Source organism: Sceloporus undulatus, chromosome 2, assembly GCF_019175285.1.
Source record: "Sceloporus undulatus isolate JIND9_A2432 ecotype Alabama chromosome 2, SceUnd_v1.1, whole genome shotgun sequence".
Taxonomy (NCBI): domain Eukaryota; kingdom Metazoa; phylum Chordata; class Lepidosauria; order Squamata; family Phrynosomatidae; genus Sceloporus; species Sceloporus undulatus.
The window spans coordinates 270,685,740-270,698,609 of NC_056523.1; the positions used below are offsets into that span (position 1 = coordinate 270,685,740).

The 12,870-nt window shown below is 41.9% G+C and overlaps 1 protein-coding gene across 4 annotated transcripts in view; it reads right to left on the reverse strand.

Moving 5' to 3' along the window:
• Positions 1-11,660, reverse strand: part of FER (FER tyrosine kinase) — a 204,584-nt gene extending 192,924 nt beyond the window's left edge. For all 4 annotated transcript variants that reach the window (XM_042451397.1, XM_042451398.1, XM_042451399.1 and 1 more), the window contains exon 1: positions 11,574-11,660. The gene's annotated coding sequence lies outside the window, so the exon portion shown is untranslated. The remainder of the gene's footprint in view (positions 1-11,573) is intronic.
• Positions 11,661-12,870: the final 1,210 nt, after the last annotated feature.

Sequence of the window (12,870 nt, forward strand, 5' to 3'; positions counted from 1 at the left end):
AAGAACTTCTACGTGGGAAGGTTTTAAGACCCATAAAATGAAGAATAGGAGAACACCTGTCCAACTTGAAGAACAAAACAGTGGGTATTTCTCTAGTTAATCATTCTGAAGAATATATATATATATAGAGAGAAAGAGAGGTGGAATAGGTTCTCAAATTGAAACCTCTGCTACCTTTAAATCTGGATGAAGTTTTGGACCTACAATCTTTAATTTAAAATCAATATGGAATGATTATAGTATGTATGAACAATTTGATGTTGGAACAACTTGATGCTGATGAAACATGGTTACATCACTATGATCCAGAGGCCAGTCTTTGCAGTGGTGGCACTCAGGTTCTCTGCGGCTGAGAAACTCAAGACACAAAGGTCAGCAGGAAAGGTGCTGTCTTTTCACAGGACAATGCACCTGTTCACAGGGCTGGCAAGACAATGGATGTTTTGAAGAATGTGGGGTTTGAGTGCATAGAACATGTTCCATTTGACTATCTCCTGTTTCCATACCCTAAAAAGAGTTTGAAAGGAAGGAATTTTTTTAATGATTCAGAGGCAGCAGAGCAGTATTTCAGTGATTAGACTTCAGACCAGACTTTTGTGGGGAAGGGTTAAAGAAACTTGAGAAACTATGTGCCAAATGTTTCAAACTTCAGGGTGAATAAGTGGAACAGTATGTGTGTTTCATGGCTCTAGGTCACTCCTTTCAGGTCAAGAACATTTCAGATCCCCCTCATAATGTCATGAATGAGCTAAGTAATGATCTAGATAGATTGCTTCAGGTGTCCCTGTGACATACTGTATATCATATCACTGGATCTTCCTTTTTATATATAACAAACTATTGCAGATTCGCTTTTAATACTGAATAGTCCTGTTTTGAAGAATGTTTCTGTGATTTCTGCTGAAGGGTATGTATGTTTCTGCTATGAAAAATGTTGTAATCCTAAGTGGTTTTTATGAGATATAGTTAATTTAGTTTCTCCGTGTCTTTTTAATATTTTTATTTGTATATGTATATAATACTTGTATTTATATATAATATTTGTATTTGTGTATTTAGCCCCTGAAGGCCTTTCTCAGCACATGGAGTTTGTCTCCTGACTGTTTTCAGCACATTAAACAGATTGGGTGATAAAAGGCATCTTTGTCTGACCCCCTTGCCATTTGGAAACCATTCCATTTTTCCTTATCCTATCCTTACAGTAGCCTCTTGTCCTATGTACATGACAATGAAATGCTGTGGCACACCTATTTCTTTAAGAGCCATCCAGTTTTTAAAAATGTTTTTTGTCTTGTGAGTTGCCTTAGGTCCCTTTCTGGGAGAAAGGCAGCATACAAATGAAATAAATAAATAATAAATAAGAAGAATAAGAATCCATAGTTCTTCATGATCAACACATAATCAAAAACTTTGCTATAACCTATAAAGCACAAACTGATTTTCTTCTGAAATTATTTAGTGCACTCCATTATCCAATTTATGTTTGTTTTATGATCCCTAGTGCCTTCCTTTCCTGAACCCAGATTGGACATCTGGCATTTCTTACTCATATACGATAAGTCTTTGTTGCAGAATTTTAAGCATCGCTTTGCTTGCATGGGAAAGAGGTATGATGATCCTATGGGTCTGCAAATTCTAGTATTCTCTTTCTTGGGGACTGGAATGTATATTGAGTGTTTTCAATCTGTGTTTTTCAAACACTCTTTGGGCCACTGTCTTGTTTTCCACATCTGTTGACAGACTGTAGCTAGGACTAGAGTGTATTCTGTCTCTGTAGATTAAAACAGATTGCCTTTTACTGTGATTTTACTAAGAAATATAGCAGTTATTTGTTTAGGTTCCATGGCCTCATTGGGATATGTATTTTAGACAGTTAGTGTTTGTCCATTGATATGAAACTCTGATGTTACTGCCAAACTAGATTTTAAAAAAATAGAAATTTCCTGAGAGGATCTCCCAATTTTAGAATTTTGTCAGATTCAGTGAAAGGTAACTGACTTAGGGCCATAACAGTGGATGGATTTCTTAAAATATAAACCACATGTGCACCCTATTGAGAAAAACTTGAACATTTGTAGCCTGTGCATGATGCTTTCATCATTAATAGGCTAATGGGAGCTTTGGAGGTGGAGGACAAGATTTTCATTGTTATAATTAATATGGTTAAAAGGAATTCCAACTCTAATTGGAGGCCTGACATGGATACCACATACACTCAGCTACTATTTGGCAAAATGTAAGAAGTCAAGTGATCAGCACAGCAAGCTCTGTCACCTCACATTTTATTGTGGATCATAAATGATACTTAATGATGTGGAATTCAACATAAAACTCCTATGGATTTCACATACTTGTACTGACATGAGATTTGTGTGTTTTAATTCCTGGGTATTTCACCAGGTGCTGTAGGCTATATTACAGAGGAAAGAACTGGTAAAACCATTTCTAAGTTTTGCTTGCCCAAGAAAACCCTATGAAATTGAACAAGTCACCAAAGTTCGACAGGCAACTTGAAGACACACAGACATACATCTTACTTATTTCTTCTGCTGTTACTAATTAGTAACAGGATTTGAAGTTTTTTGTCTTCACCATATTTTGCAACTTTCAACTGTTTTCTTTTTTTATTAGAATATTTTGAGTAAAATTTTATACCAATCTTTTCCCTTTTTCTCCAGAGATTGGAACATTACAATGCTACAATTTTTTTAAAAGTCAACATGAGTTGCTTTAGTTTGGCATCTGCTGTCATGACACTTGATATGCAGGGTCAACACAAAGGGGAAATGGTGGGAGCTGATGAAATGACATGAGCTTAGCGCACAGCAAAATAAAACGACTTACCACTCCTGAATTCAAGCCAAATTCGGGCTGCTCCCCCTAGTTATATTGCGTAGCTTTTGCACCCAAAACAGCCATCTGGGTACAGCCCAGTTCCAATATTGGTCCCTGAATTTGCTTCGACAGCCATTTTTCAAAGTCGGAAAGCTCCCAACTTTGAAAAATGGCTGCCAAAGTGATTTCAGAGACCAGTGTTGGAGCCGGGCTATGCCCAGATGGGGGTGTTGGGGGAAAAAACTACATAAAAAAAGGGGGGGGGGGGGGGGGAACGGGACACACACCCTAAATTTGGCTTGAGTTCAGGAGCGGTAAGTCACTTTATTTTGCTGTGCGCTAAACTCCATAGACTGGAGTAACAGCAATTAGACATGGAACTGGATTAGTGAGATTAACTTCTGTTGCATGCAATAATGAACAAGGTGATTACTGCAATTACACAAATCTGTGATTTAAAATTAAATTAATACAGTAATTAATAAAAGGAAGATTCATTTTTGTTAACGCAACAGCAAATTTCAAAATCTGTCTTCCAAAACCACAGAATTTAATTTTCACTAATCACCCTACATTTATAGACTAAGCTTAAACTTGTCGTTACAACTATTTCTAGCTGCTTATTTTCTACACAAAATGTATCTGTACGAATAAACTTCCAATTGATTAAGAACTCATCACACTATTTTTAAATATGCATGGGGAGGGGTGTGTGCACACAGACACACACCACTTCAAGTTGCTTTTGACTTATGGCAACCCCATGAATTTCATAGGGTTTCTTAGGCAAGGAACAGAGGTGGTTTTGCCAGTTCCTTCCTCTGAAATATAGCCTACAGCACCTGGTATTCATTGGCACACAAGTTATAATTGTTCTGAATCCAGCTGGAACAGGAAGTCAAAATAATCTTCTGATTAATATGTTCCATAATACTGCTAGTGTATCTTTAACAACTCTTTCAGAAATTTTCACACAGACTATGAAGGACTATCCCCACAATTTGCATACTATTGTTTGGACCCATTGAGCTATCTAAGCCTTATCTGATGTACCATATATACTTGACTGTAAGTCAAAAAAATTATGCCCAAAAATTGACCCTAAAATTCTGGGTCAACTTATATACAGGTCAATACAGTAATGCAGCTTAAAAAGGTTCTGAAAAAAACACCACCCTGATGTGCCTAGGCAATGATTTCTGAAAGAGCTATCCAGGCAGGAGTGTTTGTGTGTTTGAAAGAGGCAATTCCCTTCTCAATCCAGTGTTTAAAACATCTTTCGCCATCCTTCTCCTCTGGATCTATCTGTCCAGCAAAAATCCCATTTCCCCATTTTCTTCCCTTCTCAATCTGATGTTAAAAACCTATTCTCGCCATCCTCCTCCTCCCTCTCTGACCATCAAATCCAATTTCCCTCCAGTTCCTTCCCTTTTCAATATGATGTTAAAACCTTCTCCTCCGGCATCAGGGAAGTGCTGTTTGGTGGCCAGGAGAATTCCAGAGAAGGAGAGAGGGAAGTGATATTTCCGCCTTTCCATTCTTTGTTACATGGCCCTATGTTTTACCCTCCACTTATCCATGGGTCATATAAAAATCCATGATTTTGGCTCTAAAAACTCCCCTTGACTTATACATGAAGTTGACTTGTACACGAGTACGTATGGTATTTCCTGCTGTTGTGCAATCACATTTTATATTGCAAAGAAATTAGAGCACTGTTCGAAGCATGACACAGATCCACAGTCTATTACATGTCCTTTATTTGAGCTATGACAAGACAGCGCTAAATAGAAGAAGCTGAAAGGAGAGCATTTCATGCAAGCAATGGTTGGCGCTTAACTTAAACAATTTATTTAGCAACTACCAGCCAGAAAACTTAGATTCCAGTGTGATGAAAGAGATACCTCCCACATTATTCAAATCATAAAGCATCCTGCTTCAAATAAGGACTCAAATAATGTTTGTAATTAAAACCAACTACCTCCTTAGCATGCTTTACAATAGAAGTACTAAATAAAGCACATCAAGCAATACAAGGACACCTAAAGCATTTCTAGCCTGAACTTATTTTTCCTGATCTGCTTGTCCCAAAAACTGCCATCAGGCAGTAGATCATCCTCCATTATTGTCTAAAATGGCAATATCCCCAACAGGAAAGATATAGTTTGTGTCTTTACATTTCTTACTGTTCTTCTGTTTCCATAACAAAAACTGGGGAACTTTTGACTAAGTGCCTGAAAAAGCTATATTTTTGATTCATTTTTCCTGAAGTGAATAGCCCACACCACTTTTGAACAAAGAGATAATCACATTTTAGTATAAATTGGGTCAACATGCCATTTTGCCTATAGTTAAACCAGGGAACCTCTAATTAACAATCATCTGCTATTTTGTCCAAATTAAGAACTAATCCCACATGCTCCTGGATGTAAATGGTTAAGCACCTACCCCTAACACACATTATCACTCTGGCTTTCAGATTTTAGCATTTTCTTAGGAATATGATGGAAATCATTATGGTGTAAAGCACTTGTGGGAGTCCAGTATGTCACTACTTTCATCTGAACATCGGGAAAAGGTGTCCCAGGTTACATTTCCCAGATCTCAGTAAAGATTTTAGTTTATCTAAGTTTATGAACAAACAATTGACATCTAAACTAACTGCTGCAAATCCAGAGGTATACAGGTACTTCTCTTGAGATAATTTCTGCTAAAAGCATGGGTTTCTATAAACTGCTCAATCTGCCTCCCACATCCTTTAACTTCTATCAGATCTACTTCAATATCTTTCCCAGGCGTTTGAAACTAAAAATATAGATTCTGTTGCCAAACTGTAAGGGTTATTCTCACTGTTCTTTGGCAGGGGTTGAGTCAGGTCAATTTACATCTCTGCACTTAGGTCATCCCCAAAGCGTGAAGGAATTACTATTTTATTTGGAATGGCACTCTTTCCAAAGAAATAGTCATTTCACTACCAAAGTTGGCTGTTACCAAAAAATAAAAATGACTAAACCAAATTGTCCGCAGAAAAAAGACTTTCTATGCTACTCTTCTCTTCTAAACATTAATGCTCTTATATGCTCCATGGTAAAAGTTGCAATGAACACTGCAACACACAATGATGCACTATACTGCGCTAGATTATTGGTTCACCTATCTCAGACCTATATAGAATAGTGTTTCTCAGCCTGTCTGAGCTGAGTACCAGCCATCCACCACCACCACACCACCACCAAGTGCCAGGGATCAGTACCATTCTTGTACATATTGGCTAAAACTGTTTACTTTTTTGTGAAAAAAAATACCAGGAACAGGCAGCCAGTGGCTCATGAACCAACACTGGTCCAGGGCCATCACGCTGGGTAGCACTAGTGTAGAATACATTGATTGGCAGGAGCTCTTGAGTCTTTCAACACATTACAGTCCAACCTGGAAATATCAGGAATTAAACCTGGGTTTGAAAGCATTTTCAATTACATTGTTTTGTTGTATACTTTCAAAACATTTCTGACTTAGGGCAAACCTGTAACAGGGTTTTGGCAAGATCTGTTTAGAGGAGCTTTGCCTTTGTTCTACTCTGAGGCTGAGAAAGTGTTACTTGCCCAAGGCCACCCAGTGGGTTTCCATGGCTAAGCGGGGATTCAAACCCTGTTCTCCAGAGTCAAAGTCCAATGTTCAGACCACTACACCATGCTGTCTCTCATCAATAAGGTACAGTATGTCTTTTGTACAGCTAAGAACTGAGAGCATTTTCCTTGCAATGTTTAGGGAAATCACTAAGGCCTGTTACAGACAGCCAAAATAAAGCTGCTTCGAGTCACAGTGGAGGTAAGCCCTAAGGACTGGAGCATTGCTTTGGTGTGGCTTCTGGACTCTTAGGACGCATGCATCATTGAAACACCATACCTCCACTGTGACTCGAAGCAGCTTTATTTTGGCTGTCTGTAACAGGCCTAAGAGATACATCACTTCCCAACTAAGCAAAAAAAAAAAAAATCTAACACATTGAAATAATTTATTATTTTGACAGCAACACCAGTATCATAGCACTTAATGGTTCTATTTTCTTAACACACCCAATGTATATGATAAACTTTTTCAAACACATTGAAAAGCAACCAAAAGTCACTGAAGAACAAGTAATATCACAACCTCTATTTCCTCACGGACACTTATAAAACTTACACTAACCATCAAACAACTAAATTAGAGAACTTCCATAAGCATTCCCTACTTTTTTTCCTTACAGAACTCTACCTCAATCAGTGGTTCAAATTTTGACTAGGAAAAAGAAAGCTGTTTCACATTATCTTGAACTGGGGGTGGTCAAATCACAACCCAGGAGTGAATAGTTTGTTTCTGTTGTCCTCAACTCTTGTTGTTGTGTGACTTCAAGTAATTTCTGACTTATAGTGACACTAAGTTGAACCTATCACAGCGTTTTCTTGGCAAGTTTTCTTCAGAGAAAGCTTGCGCCTAACTTTCTGAGGCTGAGAGAGTGTCACTTGCCCAAGGTCAGCCAGTGGGTTTCCATGGTCAAGAAGGGATTGGAACCCTAGTCTCCAGAGTCCTAGTCCAGCAATCAACCCACTACTCCACACTGGCTTTCTTTCAACTCTTCTAGACTTCCTAAACTGCTCTTCTTCTGGCGAGAAAAAGATAAGTGCCTCTCTGTTACCAGGCCATGCATTTGCATATACATAGGCAGTGTTAAAACACTTTCTTAAAAGATGTGTGCTTCCAACGACATTTGGTTTTTTGTTTTGTTTTTTAGCAATCTGTGTAGTATCCAGGGAGTCATAGGGCAGAAAACACACTCCCATATCTACTGCAATTTCCTATCCTACTGTAAACTTTGCCACCACCTCTTAAAGGCAAGAAGCAAATTTTCGTATCCAGTATCTTGCTATATAGAAGGAAATATAACAACCTGTGTGATTTGAAGTCAGACCATTAGTCTTTCTAGGTCAAGGGTGTCAAGCAGTACTATCAACAATGACTGCCAGAAGCTCTTCAGGATTGCAGGCATGCCTCCCCAGCCCACCACCATACACAGATATGCCAGAGATTGATCCTGGGACCTTCTGCCTGCAAAGCATGTTCTCTAATAATGCAGACACTGGCCATCAATATTTAGAATCCACAGTTAACAACAGAACAGAGCTGCCTAAAAGTCCCATTTCTAGACAGCAGTCCAGGATTGCAAGTAATACCAATGACTGCCCGGAGTGCCACCTGACCTGCCACTCCTAACCAGTTCTACTACCTTGCATGCTAACAGGGAAACATCCTTACAATATGGGTGATATGTTCTCACCTACTAGTCAGCAAATCTTCCACACCACACTATTGGGGACAGAAAGAAATATGGACAGAAGCTGCTACTCATGCCTGTTTCTATAGACAGCAATGAGGACTCAGCCTCTCGACATGGCTTAAAGAGCTGCTAGCACTGCCCGGTAGAACAGTATTGCCCAATCTTCACAACTAAAAAACAAAAATGGGGGGAACATGTGTACAAGCTGCTCTGGGCCCCTTACAGGAGAATATCAGGATATCAATCAAATAAATAAATAAATAAATAAAAGGGAGAAGAGACAGCAGCTCATGCAAGAAACAACTGTCACATTACTTCAGTTCTACATACATACAGTATGTCCACTTCTCCCTAGCACAGTTATTCCCAAGCTTTGCTCCTCCTGATGTTTTGGACTTCAGCTCCCACAATTCCTTACTACTGACCAGACTGGCTAGGGCTTCACACTTTCTCCCTCAGGGCAGCCCTGCTAGCTCTATTTTTTCCAACTGTGAGCCCAAAAATGGCAAGTGGGCAGAGGCACTTGCCTCCTTTCAAGGACACCTGAGCTATAGCCACCCTATGCCAACTGCCCTAGGACATGCCTTGCATGGTAAATAGAAAAGGCCTTGAATTCAGTCCTGGGGCTGCTGTAGTTCAGCAACTACTGACTAAGGATGGGATGGCCTTCTAAGGTGCCAGGCAAAGCAGATAACCCAAAATGCTGGTATTGCCCTGGCCACTTACCCCCTAAACCTGAATCCTTTTTAGTCCAGGCTAAAGCAGGTGTTTCTTGTTTGAGCCCCAGTCCCATGCACTCACCCACAGGAGAGGGATCAAAAACTGAGGCCTGTTACAGACAGCCAAAATAAAGCTGCTTCGAGTCACAGTGGAGGTATGGTGTTTCAATGATGCATGCATCCTAAGAGTCCAGAAGTCGCACCAAAGCCATGCTCCAGCCCTAAGGACTGGAGTGTGGCTTTGGTGTGTCTTCTGGACTTTTAGGACGCATGCATCATTGAAACACCATACCTCCACTGTGACTCGAAGCAGCTTTATTTTGGCTGTCTGTAACAGGCCTGAGTCTCTAAAGTGGGAGGTATTTGCATATAGTGTACGTACATAGTGAAAACGTATCAAGGTAGCCATATTGGCCATGCAGCAAAGTATTTGGAGTATTTTGGATTTTGGAATTCAAGAGAAGCAAGACTCAACTTGTATTGTACTCAATCATGTGTTGCACTTTCCTCATTGAAAGATGAGTATTCAAACATTTAGCATGGAAAACCTCCCTATCAATTCTTTCACAGTTCCAGGAAGGGACAGAAATCATTGTGTTAACACAACTTTTTTCCTTATAAGTAACAACTGTCAAACAGTGCCCAACATACTACTATGGAAACTCCCTATACTGAACAGTAATATCTCATGATACAATTCCTAAGTATACACATGACATATACCCAGTGCAAGAATCAAAATGAGTGAGAGCCAGCATGGTCCAATGGTTTGAGCATTGGACTACGACTCTGGAGAGCAGGATTGAATTCCTACACAGCCAAGCAAACCCACTGGGAGACCTCAGGCAAGCTGCATGTTCTCAACTTCAAAGGAGGGCAATGGAAAATCTCCTCGAAACAAAGTCAAAAACACCTGGAAGGCCAGAGTTTGGGAATCACTGGGAATCTAAAGGGGCAGCCCAGTTACTCCCCATTTCTCTGCCAAGAAGTGGGAAAGCTTTGTATTTTCCACTGAGCCTGAATAACTTCTCCTCCTGCTCCTTATTATCTGCACTTTACAGCCTGAGTTTCCCTTATCTGGAATTCCAATATATTCTTCCAAAAAGCAAAGCATTTATCATGTGTGGCTGAGATAGCGACACCTTTGCTTTCTGATGGTTCAGTGTACGCAAACTTTGTTCGGTGCACAAAAGTACCAGAACTACCTTCAATCATGCCTAGGAAGTGTATATGAAACATAAGTGAATTTCATGTTTGGAATGGGATTCCATTTCCAAGGCATCTCATTGCATAGATGTGTGCAAATGCAGGCATTCCAAAATCTATTTTTAAAAAATCCAAAATCTGAAATGTCTCTGGCCCCAAGCACTTTGGAGACACAAGCTGGACTAACAAAGCTGATGCCCTCCTCATGCCGTTCCTATTGCTTTCCTTCTTTTGCCATTCAGCCAACTTCACTGGCTTTACATCCCCGCCTTTCCTATTTGACATAATAGGTTTTAATGCAACAAAACTCCTCTCCTGGATGGACTCAATGTGCTGAGCTTCAGGCACACTGCAGAAATAACCCAGTTTGAGACTTCTTTAACCGCCATGGCTCAATGCTATGGCTCAATGCTAGGGAATTCTGGGAATTTCAACAGTGGGACACACTCCTTCCTCGGAGTGTAGTGGAGTCTCCTTCCTTCGAAGTCTTTAAACAGAGGCTGTATGCTTTGATTGGGATTTCCTGCATGGCAGGATGGGGTTGGACTGGATGTCCTTTGTGGTCTCTTCTATGAGACATTGAGCCTTCTCTGTCAGAGAGTTCTGGTGTCACAATAAACTGCAATTCCTGGGATTCCCTGGCGCTGAGCCTGGGCAGTTAAAGCGGCCTCAAACTGGGTTATTTCTGCAATGTGTTTTGGGCTTCCAGTATCAGAGGTACATTTCTCTTTCTAAATGTAAGAGGTAATTCTCTTCCTATTCTCCTCTACCATTCTCCCTCTCGGTGGTCCAAAACACACTGCAGAAATAATCCAGTTTGAGACCGCTTTAACCGCTATGGCTCAATGCTAGGGAATTCTGAGACATTTAGCCTTTTCTGTCACAGAGAGCTCTGGTGCCATAACAAACTACAATTCCCATGATTCCCTAGCACCTGAGCCAGGGCAGTTGGAGCAGCCTGAAACTGGATTATTTCTCCAGTCCCCTCTTTTCCCTCACTCCGCCTCCAGTCCTTCCCTTCCCTTCCCTTCCCAATACCTCCAACACTCTGACAGCCCTGGCCCAATGCTATGGATCCCTGGGCTTTGAAGTCTGTTGTGGCACAAGAGCTGTCTCTCTTTCTGACAGGGAAGGCTAAAATGTCTAAAAAAACTACAGTTCCCAGAATTCCCCAGCTCTGAGCCAAGGCACTTACAGCGGTCTCAAAGTGGACTAACTCCGTAGTGCAGATGTGCAGGCTATGACTCCCACCCACCCCCCAGCTCCAAGGAACCAAACCTTCCCTTCTCTCCTTCCTTCCTTCCTCCCAAGAACTCAAGGGAGGAAGAAGAGGAGGCACCGCCCACCCCTCGGGCCTAGACCCCTCCGCAGCCCAGCCAGCCCCGCGTCCTCCTGGGCAGCCGTAGCCCCTTCGCCCGCCCTGGACAACGCAGAGCCTGGCCACAGGAGCCCAAGAGGCGCCACCATCGCAAGCCCCGAGCGCGACCTCCACCTACCTGACAGGCACGAGCCCCTCCACCACAATACGGCCTCCGCCTGGGTCACGTGACAGCGCCGCGGCCAATCCCCGCCCGCCGCTCTCGACCACGGCGGCCAATCGGCTTCGGCGTTCTCTTTCTCTCTCGCCACCCGCGGTCAATCAGAGCCTCTCCCTGAGGCTCCTGCTCCTCTGGGCGGAGACATCCGAGCAACCAACCAATCGAAAGGGAGGAGGAAGGGCTAGTCCCCGCCCTTCGCTTTCAATGATTGGCTGCTTTTCCTTGAAAGGGGCGTGGTTGGAAGAGTGGGGGCTTCCTCCCATTGAAGGGGGGCGGGGAAGCGTCGGTCTGTGGGCGGAGACATTTGAGCAACCAACCAATCGAAAGGGAGGAGGAAGGCCCTTCGCTCTCATGATTGGCTGCTTCTCTTCGAAGGGGGCGGGGTTGGAAGGAGTGGGCGTTGGCTTCCCCCATTGGCTGGGAAAGGGAAGAAAAGGAAAGGGAAAAGGGAGAGTGGGAAAACACTTTGCTTTAAGTGCCAAGGTTCACTGCTATGGAATTCTGGGAATTGTAGTTTGTTGTACCCCCAACAGCCAATCCCCCTCCTGGTCCCTGAGGGAGACTCAGGGCCGCTTAGCCATAACAACAGTTAACATACTATTATTATAAATGCCTATTAGAGGGCTCCAAGCCCATGGAAGCCAGAGCGGGAGCCTGGGAAAGGGCGAGGAGGGCAGCCCATCCCAGAGATCATCCCCCCCAGGAAACACCCGGGAGGGAGGCAGGCAGCCAAGGCACCCAGGAGGCTTCTCATGAGTGCTAAGGATGCCATCCAACAAAGACTCTTACTCTGGACCCTGCTAGAAAAGCATTTCCTGCTCTAAGGTTCCAATGTATGCCTTCTGCCTATTTGACGGGCAGATATAACAACACTCCTGTCCACCTAAGACTATGGGGAAGTGGAGGATATAGAACATTGCCTTCTACATTGCCCTCTGTATATATCTCCTAGACAAAGGTTTCTTGACTGTATTTTTAAATCCCTTTGTGGTAGATCTTGCTTTCAGCAGATTTGAGTCCTTTTGGCCGGCAACAATGCATTTGTTACTTCTATGGTAGCAAAATTTGGTTTAGCTGCTAACAAGACTAGAATTAGCTTTCTTGATGGGAATGATGGCTAGTTCCAGTCAAGTTTTATGGTTATATTATTTTATCATTTATGATGTATTATTGGCCTTTTGTTGATGGATCTCTTTTATTAACTTTACCATGTTGTTTTTGGTGATTTTTATGCCTTTTTTAAAAACTCTGTTTT